Source organism: Petaurus breviceps, unplaced genomic scaffold (assembly GCF_028583685.1).
Source record: "Petaurus breviceps papuanus isolate PSGF00001 unplaced genomic scaffold, PetGlider_PUasm1.0 551, whole genome shotgun sequence".
Lineage (NCBI taxonomy): Eukaryota > Metazoa > Chordata > Mammalia > Diprotodontia > Petauridae > Petaurus > Petaurus breviceps.
Window position 1 is genome coordinate 32,544,180 of NW_027186372.1, and position 21,402 is coordinate 32,565,581.

General features: G+C 38.1%; 1 protein-coding gene across 4 annotated transcripts in view; it reads right to left on the reverse strand.

The window, feature by feature from the left end:
* G3BP1 (G3BP stress granule assembly factor 1) overlaps positions 1-21,402 on the reverse strand; it is a 137,658-nt gene that overhangs the window by 18,667 nt on the left and 97,589 nt on the right. For 3 of the 4 annotated variants that reach the window (XM_069102562.1, XM_069102558.1, XM_069102560.1), the window contains exon 1: positions 17,835-17,915. The gene's annotated coding sequence lies outside the window, so the exon portion shown is untranslated. Of the gene's footprint in view, positions 1-17,834; positions 17,918-21,402 lie in introns of those variants that run through there. The other variant, XM_069102559.1, reaches the window with a different exon arrangement.

Consider the following 21,402-nt stretch of genomic DNA (forward strand, 5'->3'; position numbering starts at 1 on the left):
CTTCCCCACCCCCAAGAACACTAAATGTAATGAGAAAGGCTTGGCACCCCCAAAGAATACCCCAATAAATATACTTTCTCTTCCATTTTTTGCAGTTAAGTAACTCAATGTGGAACACTATATATTACTGTAGGACTTGGTTGGTATATTCAGTTAGTTCTGCTGAATTGCTTTATCTTCCTCCTTTTTATATAAAAAAATTTTTTAATGGGAAAAAGAGGAAAACAGTGGGAAGTGAAAGTGATATAAAGATTATCAAAAAGTCTTATAGACTGTAAGATATATGGGGATAAAATGCCATAACTGTGGTAAATACTCTGATAAACACCCAAAACTGAGAAACAGGAATTCTGCTTTACTAGATCTGAAGTGATAGGAACTTTAAGATTACTGCCATGATCATTCAGCAGTCCAGGAAAGAAAAATAAATCATCTTAGAAATAAATAATAGGAAAACTGCAAACCGTTGGCCATTCCACATTTCCCCCATCTATCCAGTGGAAGGGTGAGGAAATGTTAATTTGGTTTAAGAATCTTTTTCTCCAGTTTAGCATAGGTGGGAAATAAAGAAAAATCTTCACAAAACTTTCAAGGCCAAAATTAGTACAATTCTATGCATCCTGTCAAAAGCACGTTTTAAAAAATGGAGCCAAAAGCTCAAAGGTTTAAGCACTTCACAACAAGGTACATAGCTCAATTATCATTATTTATTTAACAGATAAGAAAACCAAGAAATTTCAAAGGCAAAGTGAATTGCTTAAGATCCGTTAAGTGGAAGAGCTTAAATTCTTTACTAACCAAGGAACATTCTTTTCTGCTCAGCCATTAACTCTCTCAAATGCAAATAACACCTAATCCACCTCAGCTAAAATATCCTCAGCATCCTAAAAGAGCTGAAAGGAAAGATAACTATTATTTAATTCATCTAACAATCTAAAAATGGAATATGAGGGGCAGTTATGTGGTAGGGTGAAAAGAGCAGCGGCCCTGGAGTCAGGAGGACCCCAGTTCAAATCCAGCCTCAGACACTTGACACTTACTTGCAGTGTGACCCTGGACAAATCACTTAACTCCAATTGCGTTGCTTTCCCCCCCCCCCCAAAAAAAAAAAAAAACTTAATATGAACATAAACAATACTTAAATTCAAGTAGTAACACCTTGAATTTAAAATATTAAGTTTACCATAAAGCTAAAAACTAAATTCTATTCAATGCAAAAGTACAAATGACTACTTTTAGGACATCAACCAAAAAAAAAAAGTACAATCTGAGAACTTGAAATAAAAACTGAGAATCTTAAAAGTTCCAATTCAATTCTTTCTCCGCTTGAAAATACACTTTTTTGAGAGTGAGAAAATGATATGGCGCTAGGGAGTATAGAGAAGAGAAAATAGGATTTTTACTACCTAGTTATATTTCCCTAGATGAAAAAATTTAGCCTTAACTCAGGTGATTTTTGACCAAGCAGTTTAGAGAATCTGTTATCTGTCCATTTCTGACTTTCTCAAGAAAAAAAGGCTAGGTGCTTTTTAGTGCTAGAAAAAAAGGTCATTTTAAAGTATAAAATAACTACTCTCAAGAGAACTTAATTCAAACTAAAAGCATACCAGGATCTTACTACCCAAGCTCTTTCTATGTTCATCAGAATATTTAAATCTACTACTATATGTGAAAGAAGATACATTTAATTCTAAAAAGAAGCAAAACATTAAATCAAGGTTTGCTTCCCATTCTTGTCTGCAATACCAAAAAAGAGTTTAAAAAACTATATGTGAGAAAGACTCTGGGTAGTAGGCTATACACAGCACATTAAGAGGACTCCAATCTTCTTCCTCTCTAGATGCACCTATACTGTTTGCATGCCAGCACCATCGGCTCACTTCCCAGCCAATAACTGTAATTTTACAAACTTTAACTTTATAAAATTGACACCTTGGATCAACATTATATTCAGTGGTTAATTGTCAACACAGAATAGCTTTATTTTACCATCCCTTCAGGACCACAGTCTAATAGATTTGAAGTTCTAGGGGACCTCTGAACATTTCAACCAACCTTCTCATTTTACTAAGAACTGAGTCTCAAAAGAGATTCTAAGGTCATTAAGTGACAAAGGCAGAATTTAGACGCAGGTTCTGCCTCCAGTTACATTTTCAACTATTCCCCAATGGCTCTATAAAAGAATCTTTCACATCCAAACCCCCTGTGTCAAATAATAGTTTAAATCAAAAGATTAAATGAATTGTCTTCAAATTTCTATCCATTACCTTCAAATACCATGCCCAGTTTTGTGATTATCTGGGTAACCAATCCAAATAAAGGCAAACCTGTGAAGTAAATTAACTACTCCTCAATCCAGTTATCTTTTTAAAGCTATATATCTAAGTGTAGACATAATTATGCTAAAATAATGTTCACCTGCCTTGTGGAATTTTCTACCATATGTTATAATTCCGCAGTTTGGAGGAAAATCAATATAGTCTGTCATCAAGTTACCAAATTGCAGTTATGTAAATGTTTGATAGTACAAGTAAAATATTAAGCAAAGCAACACTCAAATTTAGCAAATTTATTAGCATTTTCAATTCTAGTAAACAGATGTTCCATCAGTTTGTGCCTGAAAAAGGCAATAACCATGTAAAATCAATCTTTTTAAAATGAAGTATTTCTGCTACAACTTCTTGTTTGTATCATATTCTTTCAAATATTGTTATTTCCCTTGCAGGTTAATAAAAATCAAGATTCACAAAACAGCAGATAAGTCAAATAAGGTCTTTCCTCATTAGTTACTTTACATGCTGGTCAACCAAAAAATGCAAAAAGGCAGATAGGGCAACAGAAATGACTAGGTCTTTTTAAATTAACTCCTTAAGCTCATGCTAGTTTTGATAAATAAGTTAATACTAGTGGAGTAAGTATTCAAAGCTTTAAACTGAAAGTTATTAAAATGTGCACACAAGTAATGCTTCTATACTATACAAAAAGATCAAAAAAAGAAACAAAGTATTGATATATTAAAAAATGTAGATAGAATTTTGCTGCAGAACAGGAAAAAAAAAATGGGTACACATCATTTGGGAATAGTATAAAAATGTAACATTAAAGCACTTAAGAAAAGCCAAAAGGGATGGGTTCAGAGAAACCTGCAAAGACTTACATGAACTGATAGTGAAGTGAACAGAACCAGGAGAGCAATTTATAAAAAGACTACCACCTAAAGAAAAGTATGGATAATGTAAGAACTACAATCAATTTAATGACCAATTGTGATACCATAAAACTGATAATAAATCAAAAGCATCTCTGGGGCAGGTGATGAACTTAGTGTAGAATGAAATGCATTCTGAGTGTTTTGTTTTTAACAATGGTTACTCATTACAAGAAGTGACTTTGGGGGAGGGGTAGTTGTAAGGGTGGAGCTGAGAAACAAGTGATGATGCAAAAAAATCAAAGAACTTAAGTATTTCAAAAATATGGAGAAGACACTGGACAGTCAGAAAGGGATAAATAAAGCACGGAAAATAATGCAATATTTAATTTTTTTTAATAAGCTGTATGTAAATAGCAATTCATTTTCATATACAATCCTCTTTCCTGTTCTTTGTATATAGAAATGTTCACGTTTACTGAGTTCATAATGAAAAGGAAAATTTAATTTAAAAAGGCAAATAAATATCCTCCCCTAAAGTCCTATTCACTTGTCTTTCCATATGTGTGGAGGTAATCCTAGTCTGGGGTGGGGAACCTGTATGTGGCCTGGAAGCCACATGTGGCCTTCTAGGTCCTTGAGTGCAGCCTTTTGACCGAGTCCAAGTTTTACAGAACAAATCCATTTATTAAGGGATTTATTAAGTTTGGATTCAAAGGGCAGCACTTGAGGACCTTGAGGCCACAGTTCCCCACCCCAGTCCTTAGCTCAGGTTCTACAAAACTAGAAAGGTTCTATGCTATGTTGTCAGAAGACTAGCTAAGTACCAAGCTGCTTATCACATACCACCAAGCTAGACATTCATTGGCTAGACAAAGTCTCAAATGTATTGTGTGAGAAAAAGCACTGAAAAGAATTCTCAGATCCTTTAAGTAGAGAATTTTTTTCCCACCAGACCTGTGATTGCGATGAAAAACACCTCCTACGCCCTCTTAACCCATGTTCATGGACACCTGTTCTATAACTTAATCTCAGAGTTGCCTGGGCACTGAGGTTAATCACTTGCCCAGAATTAATAATCACGTGTCAGGGGGCAGGCTAGGTGTCGCAGTGTGAATAGAGCACCGGCCCTGGAGTCAGGAGGACCTGAGTTCAAATATGGCCTCAGGCACTTAACACACAAAAAACTAGCCGTGTGACCTTGGGCAAGTCAATTAACCCCAAAATGCCCTCCAAAAAGAGGAAAAAAGAATCATGTGTCAGGGATATGACTTTAACCAGGGTATTCCCAACTCCAGCTATCCACCACACCAAGAAATCTCTCCTTAAATACTATGAATGTAGATTGTAAATACAAACCCTCTTTTCTGGAGCTCTGCCAAAAGGCTTAAACAGAAAAGCATGAGAATGGGGGAGTGGTGAAAGTGGAGGGTGATGATGAACAGTCTTTCCCTTTTCCAATGTTCTCTGAAATGTGAGCGTTATTTTAGACATTACCTGAAGGCAAACTATCCATAAGGTCTTTGACCCTGACCTTGGAAGTCTTTGACCCTGACCTTGGAAGGAGTTTGTAGGAAGCAAAGGCTGGAAGCCAAGCCAAATAAAGGAGACAGAGAGGATGGGAAGACTGACATTGGAAGGACAAGACAAATGTTGAGGTTAGAGAAAGAACAACATCCCAGCTGGAGTCTTCCTATAGAATTCATCCAGAATTGAGTTGGTAACTATCAGCAGAGGGGTGAACCCTAGGAAGATGGGGAGAGAATGCCAGCTGGCCAACTACCATCCAAGACACAGGAACAAGGTAGTCAGTGAAACTGTCATGAAAAATTTCTCCTACCCTTTCCTGAAACTGAGACCCACTTTCCTGTTTATTCCCTTTGTTCTACTCTTTCCCTAATAGGTGACATACTGTAGCTACTTTTAAAACTGACATTCTTGTAAATATTATTTTAAGTATTTTTTTCTACATGCACAAATTAAAATCCAAATGTCCAACTGAATCTGTGCCAATTCTGTTTACTTGAAAGCAATCAATGAGATGATAAAGAGAGCTGAAGAAAACTAGAAGGGAAGCAAAAGGTAAAATACTGAATTATTTTGTATTTCATCAGTGAAAACTGGCTGAGGGCTTGAGCCATATACTTAAGTTAGTATATTAGAGAGAAAAAGGTGAATGTCATTAGGATCAATTCTGTCCAGTTATCTCAGCCACAAGCCAAGTATCCCAGGCTACGAGGTAAAACACAATCATTTCCTCCTCTGGGATAGGTTTGTTGAAAATCACCCTTCTTGGGGGCAGCTAGGTGGCACAGCGAATAGAGCACCGGCCCTGGAGTCAGGAGGACCTGGGTTCAGATGCGGCCTCAGACACTTAGTACACACACGCAAAAAAAAAAAAAAACTTACAGTAACCCCAAATGCCCTCCAAAAAGAAAAAAAAAAATCTCCCTTTCTCCCAGTCCTAAGTCAGGCACTGATAGCTCAACCTGCCTGGATCACTAGTGCCAGCAGATACAGAAACAGACCAAATATCTAACCAAAATACCCTATAGGTTTCCTTAAATTTTTACCAGCTTATCAAAAAATATACAGAGAAAAATTAGATATCACATATAATCCCATTTTACAAATTTAACAAAACCAAAGCACAGAGGTTGAACTGACCTTCCCAAGGCCAAAGGTAATAAACAGATATTTAAAACTCCCCTCCTTACTTCAAAACCAGTGTTCTTTCCCATATACTTCTCCCAACCATCCTAGTTACTAGTTCCAAAGTATAAAGAAAAAAATTCTGGTTAGGTTCTAAATAAACTAATTTTACTTAACTGAGAGTAGGGGGGACAGGAAGGTGGTACATATGGTCTCTAAATACACTTGTATCAATCATTTGTATATATTTTATACCATCACCATAAATTACTTGAATTTCTGATTACATTCATCTCTGCCATCTAAATTCCTTCAATCAACCAACAAGCATTTACTAAGGCATCCACTATGTAGCAGGCGCTGGGAAAACAAAGTGACAGTTCCAGACCTCAAGGAGTTTACATTATACCAGCAGAATAAAACAAGTTCACATGTAAGTAACAGAATGCATAAAAAATAAAATTGTTTTAAAATTACAGGGGAAAAAGATGATATAAAGAAACTAACAACTTGGGGAACCAGGATACCAGGAAGGGCCTCTGAGGCATCTTTTTATGCTGCTGGTCAGATAGGGGGTTTCTTTTGGTCTAAAATGTCTACTTAATACTCTAGAACACAATCTATCTAATAGGAACATTAAGAAAATATTGAGCTATATCTTTAACACCATATCTTCTTGGAAGGCCTGATTTAAAAAAAAAAAAAGAAGCAATATCCAGTCATTTTGCAAGCATTTCACCACTGCAATGTTCTATTGAGAGTTAAGTTTTTCAAAACCATATTAAGAGCTTCACTTGGTCTCCAGAAATGTTATATGGAACTTCATATTCTTCCACCCTACTGTGGTAAACTACCCTTCTGTCAAATTACCATACTATGGAAATTTCCCAAAACTGCACAAGAACACCGTATTGTTAAAGACTCTACGGCAAATGACCTTTAGTTTCAAATAGCAAAAAGCTAAGCCTTTAACCCCCCTCCCCAATTTTTTATAGTTACCTTTGTGAAGGATGGAAACTTTGCCCAGAGACATATGTAAATTCAAAAAAAGCTTTTTGGGCTTTCTCCAAAAGATGAATTAGAAATCAGATTCTATTTTTGTGATTGCCCATTTACCACTGACACACAAAGTTAAAAAAAAATCACTAGATAGGTTATTACTTTGAAAGAACTATAAGGAAAATTACTAAGGCTTATTAAGGTCAAAGTAATGAAGGAAATAGCAGGTGGAGTACGAAAAAAAAATCATTGTTACTTCGATGGGTTGACTGATAAAAAAAAAATCACTAAGGCCTGTGGCTTTTAAAACTATTCCAAATGCTTACCTTTCCCATATTTTGTTGTCTAGAAATGAAACAATACCAAACTTCATGGTTCATAAGTTTATAATGAGAGGGACCTCATATGTCAAGTCCAAGACCCTCTCATTTTACAGGTGTTTCTGAAACTAAGGCCCAGAGAGGTGAAGCAAATTGCCTAGGCACAAAGGTGGTATAGGTGGAAGAGGTAGAATGTGAATCCTGAGCCTCTAAATTTCAAATCTACTGCTCTTTCAACAGTACTATGCTGCCTGTCACAAACCCAAGTAAATCATAAAACTCTAAATTCAGAAATCATCTTGTCCAACTCTTCATGTCTCCATTTGGGGTTTTCTTGTCAGAGATACTAGAGTGGTTTGCCATTTCCTTTTCCAATTCATTTTACAGATGAGGAAACTAAGGCAAACAGTGTAAAGTGACTTGCCCAGGGTCACACTGCTATAGTGTCTGAGGGCACATTTGAACTCAGAAAATGAGTCTTCCTAACTCCAGGTCCAAGCACTCCATCCACTTTGCCACCTAGATAAAATTTAGAATATGCATCCTTCTTTGCACAATACTCACCCATTTCCTAATTCTGTAAGACAATATAAAACCACTATTGCAAAAAGATGCATTGCACCAATTCTAAGTGAACCACCTTAATCTAAGAGCTAATTAAAAGTAGACGGATTAGTTTTAATAGGGTCATCTAATTTTAGTACTAACAAAGAGGGCAAATAAACTTTGGGAGGCACTGTTTTCAACATGGATTTCAATAGGGCAAAGATGAACCATAAAGAACAAATCCCAACCAACTTTCACCAGAGCCTCTCATTATTCAATCACTACCTTAAGTAAGATGACTTCTGAACTCAGTTGAAATTTTACTGTACCAGTGGGGGAAAAAAATCTAAAAATGGCTTTAATCTGGAGGTCTTTAAATAACGAAAAATTCCAGAGCATACCTAAATAAATTAGCTGACTCTATAAAGCTTGAATTATGACAGCTAATTCATGGGTCTTAAGCATTAATTACTACCTTTACAGACTTCCCTTACACAATGGTCAAGTTTAGAGTAAAGCTAAGGAGCACAAATTGCCCTATTATAAGTTAAATGACATAAAAATAGAAAACCTCTTATTTAGAAAAGTCACTTAAGAAGGCACCTAAATAAGGCATTACCAGCCAACGTCATAACATTAGCAAAAGATAAAATGTCTACTTCAAGAACTTGGGGATTCAAATTTAAAATTGGCAGGAAAGACTAGGTAGATTATAGAAAATTTATTTTATTTATTAGTCAGAAAAGATTTCTTACATAAACTTATGCCCTAACTTTTGTCAATTAATCTGATACATGTCTTATCCCCACCACTACCCTGTGAGCTTCAAGTCATTTGGAATACTGCAAAAGGTACTGTAGTAACTAAATTCAGCAGTTGCGGTTGTGAACTCAGTATTTAGCAAGTAATATAGTAAGAATTTGCTTTTTTTAAAAAAATCTGTAAAAACAGTTCCTGACTTTATTAAAAAAAAAAAAAAAAAGAACTCAGTTCCAAGGCTTTCTTTCACTACTTTTTTTACTATCTTCAATTTAACTCATTCACATGTTGAGTATTCCATTGAAATAACCATAACTGACCTGAAATTAGATCCTACATTTTTTAAAGTATTCCCAATGACAGGAAGCCTTCCCCACTCCCAAAAGAAATCACTCTTGTACATCCATGAAATGCAACTTTTTCCAATTAAAAGATACTTGACTTACCTCCTTTCAGCAGATATGGCAATATAGTTGCACACTTGCACACGTCACACAGTCAAGGTTAGATGGTTTTGCTTAACTGTTACAAAAGAGTGTTGACAGGGGAATGTAGGGAGAGGTTATGTACAGAAATGCCAGTCATGTAAAAGAGAAGCACCAATCTACTTTGTTGTCAACAAGCTTTAAAAAAAAAAGAATTCACCTCCTCTTCATTGCAGAAGGGAGGACTATGGATGGAGAATACTGCATATTCTGTCAGATAAGCAAATTTATTGTTTAGCTTTACTAAACTGCTTTTTCCCTTTTTTTAACCTTTGTTTATAAAAGATGGCTCACTAGGCTGAGGAAGAGAGGAATATATTCAGAAACAAATGAGATATGAAGACAAAGCATTAATAAAAATAAGGAAAAATTTAAGTGCCTTTAAGGCAAAGTGGATTACAAAAACTTGGGCACCTAATCATTATTCACTACTGCCCCCCTCCCACTTCTCAAGTCAACAATTTCCATAAATAAAATTATAAACCAAGATTCTAAGTAAAATTTCCCAACACATTCAACTCTCAGTAAAACTCACTAGGTTCGAGAACGTTGTAGATTCTGAACCAATCCACTGCTGAATTCCATATACCATAATAGTAGAAACTAACAAATCTACTGTGGTTCTAGTTACCTACTAGGTTATGCAGTATAGTGCAAAAGAACATAGCACTTCCAATAAGAAGGCTTGGGGTTCAAATTCCAGCTCTGATATTAACAACATGTTATTTTGAACTCATTTTTTTTAATATACAAAAATGAGAGGGTCAGATATACCTGATGATGTCTTCCAGCTCTAATCCTAAGAAATAATACTCAAAACACTGTTGAGTTTCAGAGTTCTCATGACTGTGCATTATGTTTACAATACTGGCTAACCCAAATCTTTTCAATATGCAAAGGGTTTCCATGATTAGTTATTTTTCACTCAAGGTCTTTATCCTCTCTATTAAGGAATGAGTCTCCCCCATCTCCTTAAAGAGTTGTAATGATTCTTAATGGCAATGTAACACACTCTTAATATATACCATTATTATTTCATTTTGCCTAACTGTAATTTCAGCCACAAGTCCAAGGGGTTAGGAGGAACTTTCTTCTCCTTTTGTACCTCCATTTAACCAAAGTTGAGGAAGAGGCAAAGTAACTTTCTCAGACCAAACAGGCAGGTTGTAGACTCAGGGAAAATAAACTGAAACTTTATGACTCCCAGCCCAACACACTTTCTACTACATCACCTCATACCTTTCAAAATTTGATTTTGCTTTTTTTGTATATAGCTCAGGAAGTAAAATATATTTTCAAATCATTCGATACTGAATTGCAAACAACTATTACCATGAAAATACTTCTGTAATAGTTTCTTCTTAACTAGGAAGGAACTGGAACCATCACTCTGCCAAAAAGTAATAGCAATTAATCAAGATAATCTAAAACACCCTAAAAATAACATAAGTATATGGTATATATTTATAATCTTCTGGGAACTAGAACATTAGCCACCTATAAACAGTTTCACGTTCTACTAGATCTTTACCTAAATCGATGCTGGTATTTTCTTTCTTAAGAGAATTTTGTTACGAGATAAAACATCTACATCACCTTCCTTTATTATACATTAAATGAGTAAACTTCAGGACAAGAATCATACCCATTGTTATACTGTAACTGGTCTGAGACCTGTGTCTCCAGGCTAGAGTTTATAGACTAACAAAACTCAGCTGTCTTATCTAGCCCAGTTGTTCCCTGTTAGGGATTTGTGGGGATAACTGTGATGCTGGTCCAAGGTACCTTAAACAATAAATCATTATCCATATGATATAAATATATTTTTACTGTGACAACAAGCATAGGCCTATTTGAAGCACAGATTCCTTTCTGCAGCAATTCAAAATTCTCATGACCACGCCCACAACAATTCTGCAAACTGACTTCTAAACACCAGTTCTTGCACTTTCTCAACCTATTATGTTTCCAAACAGCTACAAACATGAATGAAGCAGATATTTGATTTCTGTACCTATATGAATTTGTAACATGTTTTATTTTGTTTGCTTTTTCAGAGTAGGGGAAGAGGGCATAGAGTGAGGGGGAGAATTTGAACTGAAAATAAAACAAATTGAATTTTTAAAAACTGCGGCAAATAAGCGTTTGACATGAATACAAAGGAGATCATCAAATGCATGCACATATTCTCAGTGTTCTGTACAATAGTGATGTTCTGATGCGTATGCATATCCCATTTGTGTACTGTATAAAGCACCAGAGTAGTCACTTTGTTTCAATTAGTCTATAATTTACTTCATTAGCTACATAATTATATGACCAAGATGTTACTAACTTTACATTTTGGTAGCACAAATAATCTATTTGAAAACTATGATTGCTGGACATTATGTACAAGACAAGCTGAAACCATCACAAAGTTTTACAGAAACAAACCTTATATTGCTTCTCATTGCAGGATTAAGGCTTTTTCAAATGAACTGGTTTGCAACACTATTGCAGGATTAAGGCTATTTTTTGACAGATTTTCAAATGAATTGGTTTGCAACACTTTTCATTTTGCTTCCATGAGGTTATATAAGTCATATTTAAAAGAGATTCTTTACTAAAGTTAGTGTACATATATTCATTGTTAAAAATGAAATAACACAACTGAACATAGCACATTATGTAATAATGCACTAGATAGTCAAGTGGTATAGTAAATACTTTATATCATTACTTCATTTTTGTAAATTGGTTAGGTGGCTAAAAATAAATGATATCTCAGGAAGAGTTTGTAAAATTCTACCATTTCCACCACATATTTGCATGAGCAAGCATTTTTATTTTATTCTTGTTTTAAATCAAAACACAGAAATAAACTTGATGCAAAGTCAGACTTAAGACTGTATTTGGTATTGGGCCAATTACCGCAAAATTGCATTCAAATAAAAAGATCCAACATAAAAATTAAAAGCACCTTACAAATTTTAACTTATTGCATTAAAGTTATTTGACCTAATTTGTAAAATAAATGTAATATCAAGTCTCACACGTAAGCATCTAAGGTCGTTGGATTACTTCAATTCTTACAGAATGTACCACATAAAATATTCATCATTTTAAATTTTTGTGATTTCATATTGGAAGTTTTCCTAATTGTAGATAGAATAAAATTTTATAGTTTATTTTACAATTATATGGTGCACATTTTTATTTGCAACTTCTGGGGAAAAAATTTATCCTTGCAGTTATTATAAACACTTAACAGATTTAAAGTGTCATGAGTTAAATATTAAATTACCCTAAGGGTTCATAACACATTTTTTATTAAGAGGTTCACTGAATAAAAAAAGCTAGGAAGCACTGATTAGTTCAGCCACCTATTTTTACAAAAAAGAAGTGATAAAGTGATCTGTGCACTTTCCAGGAAAAATGCACCTCTAAGCACATATATATTGTCCTAAAAATTAAAAATTCTATTTTAAAAAGCCTCAATGACAATGACTCCAATAAGGTAATCATTTGTTACAGTATGGAATAGCAACTTACCTTTCTGAGTTACATATTACCATTAAACTTTACTCAAAGTTTCTAAATTGTAAAGATAGGGTGTTGACTAATAATACACTGTTCTGTGACCTGAAGTCTCCTTCAGCTCTAGCATTCTGTTTTAGACACATGATCTCTATGTTGCAGTGGAAACAAACAACTTACTCAAAAAAAAAGGGGGGGGGGGAAGATCTTGATGACTCAAATGATTCAAACTACAACAGCATCAAACGCAGCATATGTAGTATCAATGCCACTGAATTTGAGTAGATCTGCTTCATTTTAACCCACTTTCAATCCTCTCCTCGTATCTACACATTTGCTATTTCCATCTCCTTTTTTCCTGACTTGAAAGCGGTAATAAAATAACCACATCAATCCAATAAGATAATGCTTGAGAACAGCAGGCCCATCAAACTATTGTCAGATATTTCTTTTAAAAATTCTTTTATTTTTTAAAAACAACTTTGCCTCTCATCCTTTATGGGCATATCAAAATAATCTTTAAGAGCAGTTTCCCATTTTTCATATTCAAGATGTGACTGATACAAGTCTAAAAAAACTGAAATACATTCATCTCCAATATCTGAAGATCTTAAAGTTCCTCATGATAAGAATGAAACTTCATTTTAAGAGAATTTGGAATTTTGTTTTTAAACATCCTTTAGGGAGTTTTGTGCAGCAATTTTTAAAAATTACAAAATGCTGGTATTGACTAGATAAGGATTCAAGAGACACTGATCATAATCCGGTAATCATCCTTCTCTGGAAAATGGTTCATTTCACTTACTCTGCTACCTACCTTACAGTTATAAAGACCAAATGAATATGAAAGCTCTTTGTACATAGTAAGAACTACTCCACAATATAAAGTTTTCATATATTCAAGTAAGATGATTTAGGATGCAAAACAGAATATGCCTAAAAATGTATCCCAAGATGCCAGATTTTCTCCCTTGCAACATCACTGGTATCTGCTTTAATGTCTTGCTTTTTCTGGTACTCAAAATTTTAAGCAAGGCTAATTCAATGGGCATAAAGCAACGTGGTATGGCAGAAATACCAAGCTAGGGCAATAGAGAGACAGTTCTGTTATCTACTGTCTGATAGATCTGACAAACTACTCATTCTCTCAGGGCCTCTTCTTTCCTCATTTGTAAATTGAGGGTGAGTCCTTTTTACCTCTGTAGAGTTTTAATGATTCTTCCTAAATTATAAAACTACCATTTTTAAACTGTTTTGTTCTTCATGGGACATCCATGGGAAAACTTATCGCTATCAAATTTCACTCTGCATATATGTTAATGGAAAGGCAGCATGGTGTAATAAATATGTATTGAACTTAGCATCAAAAAGATTCAGGTGTCAGGGGCGGCCAGGTAGCAGAGTGAGTAAGAGCACCAGCCCCACTGTTGGGATGACCTGGGGATCAAATACGGGCTCAGATACTTGGCAACCACCCAGAAATAACTGGCCACGTAACCTTGAGCAAGTTACTTAACCCCGATTGCTCTTAAAAAAAAAAAGATTCAGGTGTCCCAGGTTCAAATGCCACATTCAAATGTCACTGGTTCTATGACAAGGTCATGTCACAACTGCTAAGACTCAAGCACTGTTGTACAGATGAACCACTACTATACATCCTATTGCTAGGAGTGACTCAGGGAAACACTAATTTTTAATCTCATGAGTAAGCATAAAGATACTTTTAAAAAATACACAAGCTGAAACACTGGATATTTTGTGTTACTGCAGTTTTTATGGTAAGAAAAAAAATCAAAATTTAGTAACTCCTAGGAAGGAATAAAGCAGTCAACAAATTTTCTCACCAGTTCATGGCAAACCAGTAAGATAAAATTAACTTCATACTTTTCTAACTACCAGCAAGACTACCCTTACAAAACAAAATTTTAGATTTAGTCTTCTGTTTTCAATGAAGCCTTAAAAGCATTCCACTATCAAGAAAATGAATACACCAAGATGAAACTAGTAAAAAAAAAAAAAAAATTATGTGGGGGCAGCTAAGTGGCACAGTGAATAGAGCACTGGCCCTGGAGTCAGGAGGACCTGAGTTCAAATTCAGCCTCACACACTTAACACAAAAACTAGCAGTGTGACCTGGGGCATGTCTTGTCACAACCCCAATTGCCCTCCAAAAAGAAAAAAAAAATCAATCAAATGTTAAGACTGACAGTAAACTCTTAAGGAAAGACAAAGCGCTTTTATTAAGTGCAAGAGAAACCTTTCACTTTTATCACAAATCCTGAGTTTTAGATTAAAATCCCAACACCTTAGTGTCACTTTTCTTCATGCTCGAAAACAATTCTAAGACTGGCAAATTCTTAAAATCCTTTGATGTGAAGCAGTGGTTAGTAAAGAAAAAACCCACAGTTAAATAAGTTGACCAAAACGAGGTCATAAAGAGAACATTATCAAATCTCCTAGAGCTCCCAAGAGAGCTGCCAACCCAACAGGGTATGAGTTCAATATAGAACAAAGAAATGGCTACTTTTGACCTATTAAACCAAACTCCCAAGAAGTTTTATACAACCTTTCTGTAAAACTTAGCCCTCCTGCTCCTTTTTTAAAACCTGTTGCTTATGCAGAAAATAGAACGCATCTCTTCACTGCAAAACTGCTGCTTTTTCTTAAACTAAGGGAAAGCTTTAAAATGTTGAAAGTCACAATTCACATTTCACAGAAAAGATGAAATTCTCCAAAACTGCATACTAGAACTGTTTGGCTTTCTCCCATGTAAATATAATTTGTGGAACGTGCACTAAACAATGTTTGATCTAAAGATTTCCTATCACTATACGTTTAAGAAAGCTTGCCTACTGACAAGTTACTACTTGAAGATTGTAAAATGAAGGTTGTTATCCAGCAGATAAGCCACTAGCCTGGGCCAGTAAGAGAAATGCTTAATATCTCCAGGCTGCTAAATTTACTTCTATTAATATATTCAGTGTATTCAGTGTATTCAGTGTATTCAGCGTGTATTCAGTACCCAGTGCAACATACTGAACTAATGTACTAGGGATATACATTTTAAAAAGATAGAATTCCTCCCCTCAAAAAACTTGTATTGTAATGGGAAGGAGAAAGGAATTGAGGATTAGACATATAGAGATAACTTTTCTAAAAGGGATGCTACAATTGATGTAAATGAACTCAGACCTGAAGCTGTCATTAGTTAACCTAAATCATTTTTTTTCCTAATGTGGCAACTTGAAATGAATTCTGATACGCTGAGCAAACTGAGCATCTCTGAACTAAATCAAAGTATTTAGCGTGATATAAACTCAAGTATAAACCTGATAGTACTATCTTTATTTTCTAAAAGGCACTCCCTCTGAACCAGAGTTTATTAAATTGTATCTAGGATTCCCTTTGGCAGTACACTGTAGAAGTCTATGGACTTTTCTCAGAATGTTTTTAAATACACAAAATGCAGGGATTGCAAAGCAAACGAATTACACTGAAATAGTTATTGCATTATAGCCAAATTCCTGGACCTCAGGTTAAAGAACACCTGCTCTAAAAAGTCAAAAATCAGCAAAAGAGTGAACATAGGAGGGCAGTTATGTACAAATACTTTTTATAGTAAAGATGTCTGTTTTATTCACATATATACTTTTAATTTGTTTTGAAGAAATCTAAAACTTTGGATTCTCAGCCAAAAATGCACTGCAAAGTATATACTTTAACAGTTCTTTCCAAATAAGATGGACAATATTTGTGCTAGTTACATTACAGGGTTATTTTCAAGCCAAGTTTTAAGAGGAATATCCAATAATAAAATATTAATTTCAGTAGGTGTTGGCTTCCATTCAAACTCTTTTAAGATGCTAGTTGAAACGTTTTTGTATAAAAAAGCTTTCCCCTTAACCAGATTATCCATGGATTCTGAGAATAAGGTACAGAAGAATTTCTAATCCAATAATCAAGTTTTGCATTCAAGAATTGTTTTTTATTTGTACCCCAGTACAAAGCACCTCCATAACGCACTTGGCTGGGCATAAATTAAGACAAGGTTAATTTTTAAGATGCAGAGAGCTATATATTCCAAATTCCTAAGTTCCATTTTCTGAAATTCTCCGGGAACACATTTCCCTTCCCACTTTCCTCCAGTTTAAACAGCTCTTCCTACCCAACTGACTGGAGATTGAGATCCAGAAAATACGTTACATATCATCTAGTTCATTCAATCCCCTCATTTTACAGATGAGGAAACCTGAGACCCAGAGATATTAATTGGGCTGCCCAACTTTATACTGGGGGTAAGTAGCAGAGAATGGATGGGGTTTACCCTCCCCCCCAATGTCACACTAACTTTGGAAACAGACGTCCAAGAAGCAAAGCTAAGATTGCTGGAGAAATCTCTGAAGTCTCCAACCGTCCTAAATACAAAGGATCTGCCCGATCCGAGCTCCTTCCTCCCCCCACGCTGCTTCTGCACCAGAGCTCACGGACCCAGGCTCCTCCGGGCGGGTTCACCGTCTCCCCTTCGCTACAGGGCCCTCTGCTCCCCCGGAGCCCCGACAAGCGCTCTCCTAAAGGCGCCGGTGGCAGCTCCGCGTTCCGAAGCAGCCTATGCTTCCCACCAGTCTCGGAAGGCGGCGGCAGGCTTTCTTCTGGGCGGCCACTCCCGCGGGGAGGCGCGGCCCGGAGGCCTCCAGCTCGGCCCGGGCCCGGGCCCTTTTTCCATTAGCACACGTGAGGAGGAAGTATCTCCAGCGGTGACGCCGGAGCCGGCGGGGAAGGGGCCCGCTTCCACCCCTCCGGAAGCGGCGCTGCTCAGCACCCATCTTAGAGCCACGCTCCCTGGGGGGTCCCCAGGGAAGAGACTGCGGGGCAGCCCACCACGGGGTCCTCCAAGCCTCCGGGAAGAAACCCTGCGCTCATTCCGGGGGCCGCCCCCCACTTTCCCGCCCAAGATCGGAAAATCCCGGCATTCCATCCCTCTCTCCCCCAAACACACACGTATCCGCTCCCTCCCCTCCGCCGGCGTCTCTGGGGCCCGGGGAAGCCCGTGGTGCAGGTGCCTGAAGAGGCCGCAAAGAACCCGCGGAGAAGTGATGGGGATTCCGAGCTCTGGCCGAGAGCAGACGTGCACTCGGCTGCCGGCAAAGAGAACGCAGGGCGGGGGGGGAGGGTCGCGCGCTCGTGGCCGTTGGAATGAGGTGGGGGAAGAGGGGGAAGCTGGGAGAAGAGGACGCGCCTCGCGGTGGCGCTCGCGCCCCTGCTCCCTCGCAGCACTATTTTTCTCCCTTTCCTTTTTTCTTTTTTTTTTTTTTTTTTTTTTTTTTTACTGTGGGTAGTTCCAAGTGAAAATGGGCTCGCTCAACTCCTCCTCAGTAGCTCTATCCTCAATGGACTTTCCTCACCTACCTGCAAGGCTGAGCGGGAGAGGAAGAGTCTTCACTCCGAAGCAGGCCGGGTAGCAAAACTCTCTCACGCAACGGCGTCCGCACACACGCGTGCTCAGCCGCCGGTACATATACCAGGGCTCAGCCTACCCTGTTGCTGCCGGGTCGTTCGAATCAATAGCCAATCTGATGCTCGCCCTCAATTCTCTGCGAATGTCAATTGGACATAGCTCGAGGAAGGCGGTGCAGCTATTGATTGACGTGAAGAGTAGCCTGTGACACTAAGAGGAGGTGGTTTCCCTAGTAACGGATTGACACTGATAATAACCAGTAGCTGAGACACAGAGCGGAAACGAAGGTGGGATGAGATTCGACCGACACTCTTTTTAGCCAATAGTTTTATAAACCTTCCCTTGTTAGGTTAAACGTCTCCCTGGGGCGGAGATTGTTTTCCGTGCAGGAGCGGTTGCTCCGCAATGTGGGACCCGTGTATTTCGGCGTCGGAAACCCTGAACATCAAGGGGCGGGGACAAGGGGGAGCCATGGTTCCTTCAGAACCAATTGGGGTTCGAGCAGCCGATGAGTGACATCAGTATGGAGGGGGCGGGAGGGGGTAGGTAGTGCCAGTTTCTCTAGAGTTGGGGACGGCGACGACGCTAAGGGCCTGGTGCTCGAGTTCGTCCCAGCCCTGGGCTCTTCTGACAGTGAGGGAGGAAGCAGGATAGCCCTTCCAAAGGTATGGAGGGCCTTAAAGGGGCCTGGGGCAGCGGCCGAGGCCCTAGGTGCTTGATTCGGGAGCTCGAGAACCCTCAGAATCCTCTCCCAAGCTCCGTGCCCTTTGGGACCCCGAGCACCCCAAGTCCAGCCCCGCGGGACCCACCGCCCCGGACCCGCTAGCCTCCGCCACACCCCCCTCAAATTTGTGCGCATGCGACACACACACACACACACACACACACACACACACACACACACACGATTCCCCTTCCCCCATTCCTTTGCGCATCAACAATAAATATTAACAGCATTTACATAGCGCTTTGAAGTTTGCAAAGTGCTTCGTGTGAACCTCACAACCTTCTGAGCGTCGATGGGCGGCTTTCAGGACCAACTTCACCCATCATTCGCTACTGGCCAAGGACCCCAAACTTAACCTGTGTTTTCACTCAATGCATGCTTCAAATATTTCAAGCCCAGAGCTCCCCCAAGAGAGCTTGGTGAAGGACCAACCAGCCGTTAATGAAGATGGCTTCTTCCATCTAGAGCTTTGTTTACAGACAGAAGCTTAATAACTTAATTTTTTAGAAGTCCATGTGTTATTTTGACTGTCCCTGTGATGAGGTATGGACTATGGGAGCCCCCTCTAGCTACTCCTTGAGTCCTTGAGGTACAGGCTCTTGAACTCTGATTAAATCAGCTCTTTTGGTGAGGAATTTGCATGAGCCCAAGCTTCTGTTACTAGACTTCCCACCCTTGAGCCTATCCTAGGGTCTATCCACCCTTGAACTGGCCTAGCCCACCATTGTTTGTGGTCTCCAGGTAGCCTCCATCGAGTTCCCACCCTTAATCACCCATTGACCTCATTAACTCCTCCTTAAGACCTTCCCCAAACTCTTTCCCTTAGACCACCCCTAGATTCCTCCCACAGCCTTTTGTATATAAGACACCCCCTCCACCATCTTCTTGTTTGTGAGAGCACCATAGAATGCCATAGAATAGTGAGAGCGCCATAGAATGACCTAGCACAGACTTACTCTGTGTCTAATGCAAGTGAACTTTTAATAAACTACTTTTCTTTGGCTAAGAGAACACTTGAGTAGAATTCATTCCACAGAACCCGGCATGTTGGTATTTTGGGGTTGCCAGAGCAACCCTAACCTTCTTTATGGGTAACCTAGGCACAGAGCCTCAAGCAAATTGTACTCTTAAAAGAAGGCCAATCAAAAACATGGACAGTTTACTGTGAGGATCAGATAGTCAGTCAATAAGCATTTGCCCCTACTATGTGACAAGGCCCCGGGCTAAACACTGGAAATACAAAGAAACATCAAACCTAAAAGATAGCTTAGGGAAAAAGAATATTGGAAACAGACAGATAAGAGTGAGTATAATTATAAAAAAAATATAGATATGGATGTAGATATAAAGGATATATTTAGATAGAAAGAGACAAAGAACTAGGTTCTTCCTACCACTTAATCTTGGACAATCTTGAATAAGGCCCCAACCTATGATCCTCAGTTTCCTGACTTCCTTATCTGGTAGGAATATTCCTGAAGATGAAATGAAATGCCTAATGTATTACATAGTTTTAGAACTATAAAGCAATATACAATTGCAATTATTTGTCATCAGAACCATACACCTTTAAGGTCAGAAGGACTTTAGCAGTGATCCAGTTCAACTCTTCCATTTTACAGACCAGAGAATTGAGACTCAGGAAAGTCTAGGGTCATACAACCAGTAAATGATGGAACTAGGACTTGAACCCAGCAGATCCCCTGAATCTAAATCCTGTGCTTGGTGCTCTTTCCGTTATAAGAAGTCTCCATGGTAGGGAAGGGGAGGAAGAGAAATTGCTGCCTCCACCCAATAGAAGTTAATCCAAAGTGTTTTACTAATAATCTGAAGGAAAGCACATATTGCATAACCTGTTATTCTGAAAAAATTCCAAAAAGATTGCTTTACTCATTCTACTTTAGAAATTTGGAAGAATGTAGGGTAGAGACAGCTGGAAGTTATCTTAGGAGTAATCTAATTTTGCAGAGTAGGAAAACTTAAATGTGTGTGGTTACATAGGTAGTAAATGGAAAAACTAGACTTCAAAACCAGGAATCCAAGAATGCCTTCACAATATTACCAAGAACAGACTCTCTCTGTTAGTGTGGCTCAAATCTTTTTGCCATTGAAAGGGCCAACTCCTGAAATGATTCCTAAGAGGTGCAGATTGCCAGTAAGAAGTTAAGCTGGACTTTCTCTAACCCTAAATCAAACAAACAGAGCAGGGGTTAGCAAACTACCCAAGGCCTGTTTTTAGAGACAAATTAAGAATGGTTTTTACATTCTTAAGCACAACAAAAATTTGCTGAACCCTGAACAAACTATCCCCCCCCACCTCTACCCCATACCTTCTTAAAGAAGGGGAAGGCGAAGATAGACAATGCCTGAAGGCACAACTCAGTTGGATAGTTCTATATTTCCAAAGAGCTTAGCTCCTGGAAATCTAGAGAGAGAAAATAGTCACCACACTCAAAGCTCATAGAATTGATAGACTGCTTATTCTGAGAAAAACAGCTAAAGATTTTCCCTAGTTGCATATCGGGTATGTTAGCAACTGCCCTCCTTAAGAGAGTTGAAGCTTAGGCCTCTGGACTGTATGATAAAAGAGTGATGACAGAACCCACTCTTCTGATGTAAAGAAGGTAGCAACTCAACTGAGGATTCCAGCTAATTATGGAGAAACAAAGAAGCTCCATAACTTTCTGTCCTATAGAACCTTTACCTGGAACAACCAAAGCCAACCACAACACCAGCAAAGTACTATGGAGCAAAAGCAAGAAGCAATACTTGGGTGGATACCTATCAGAGAC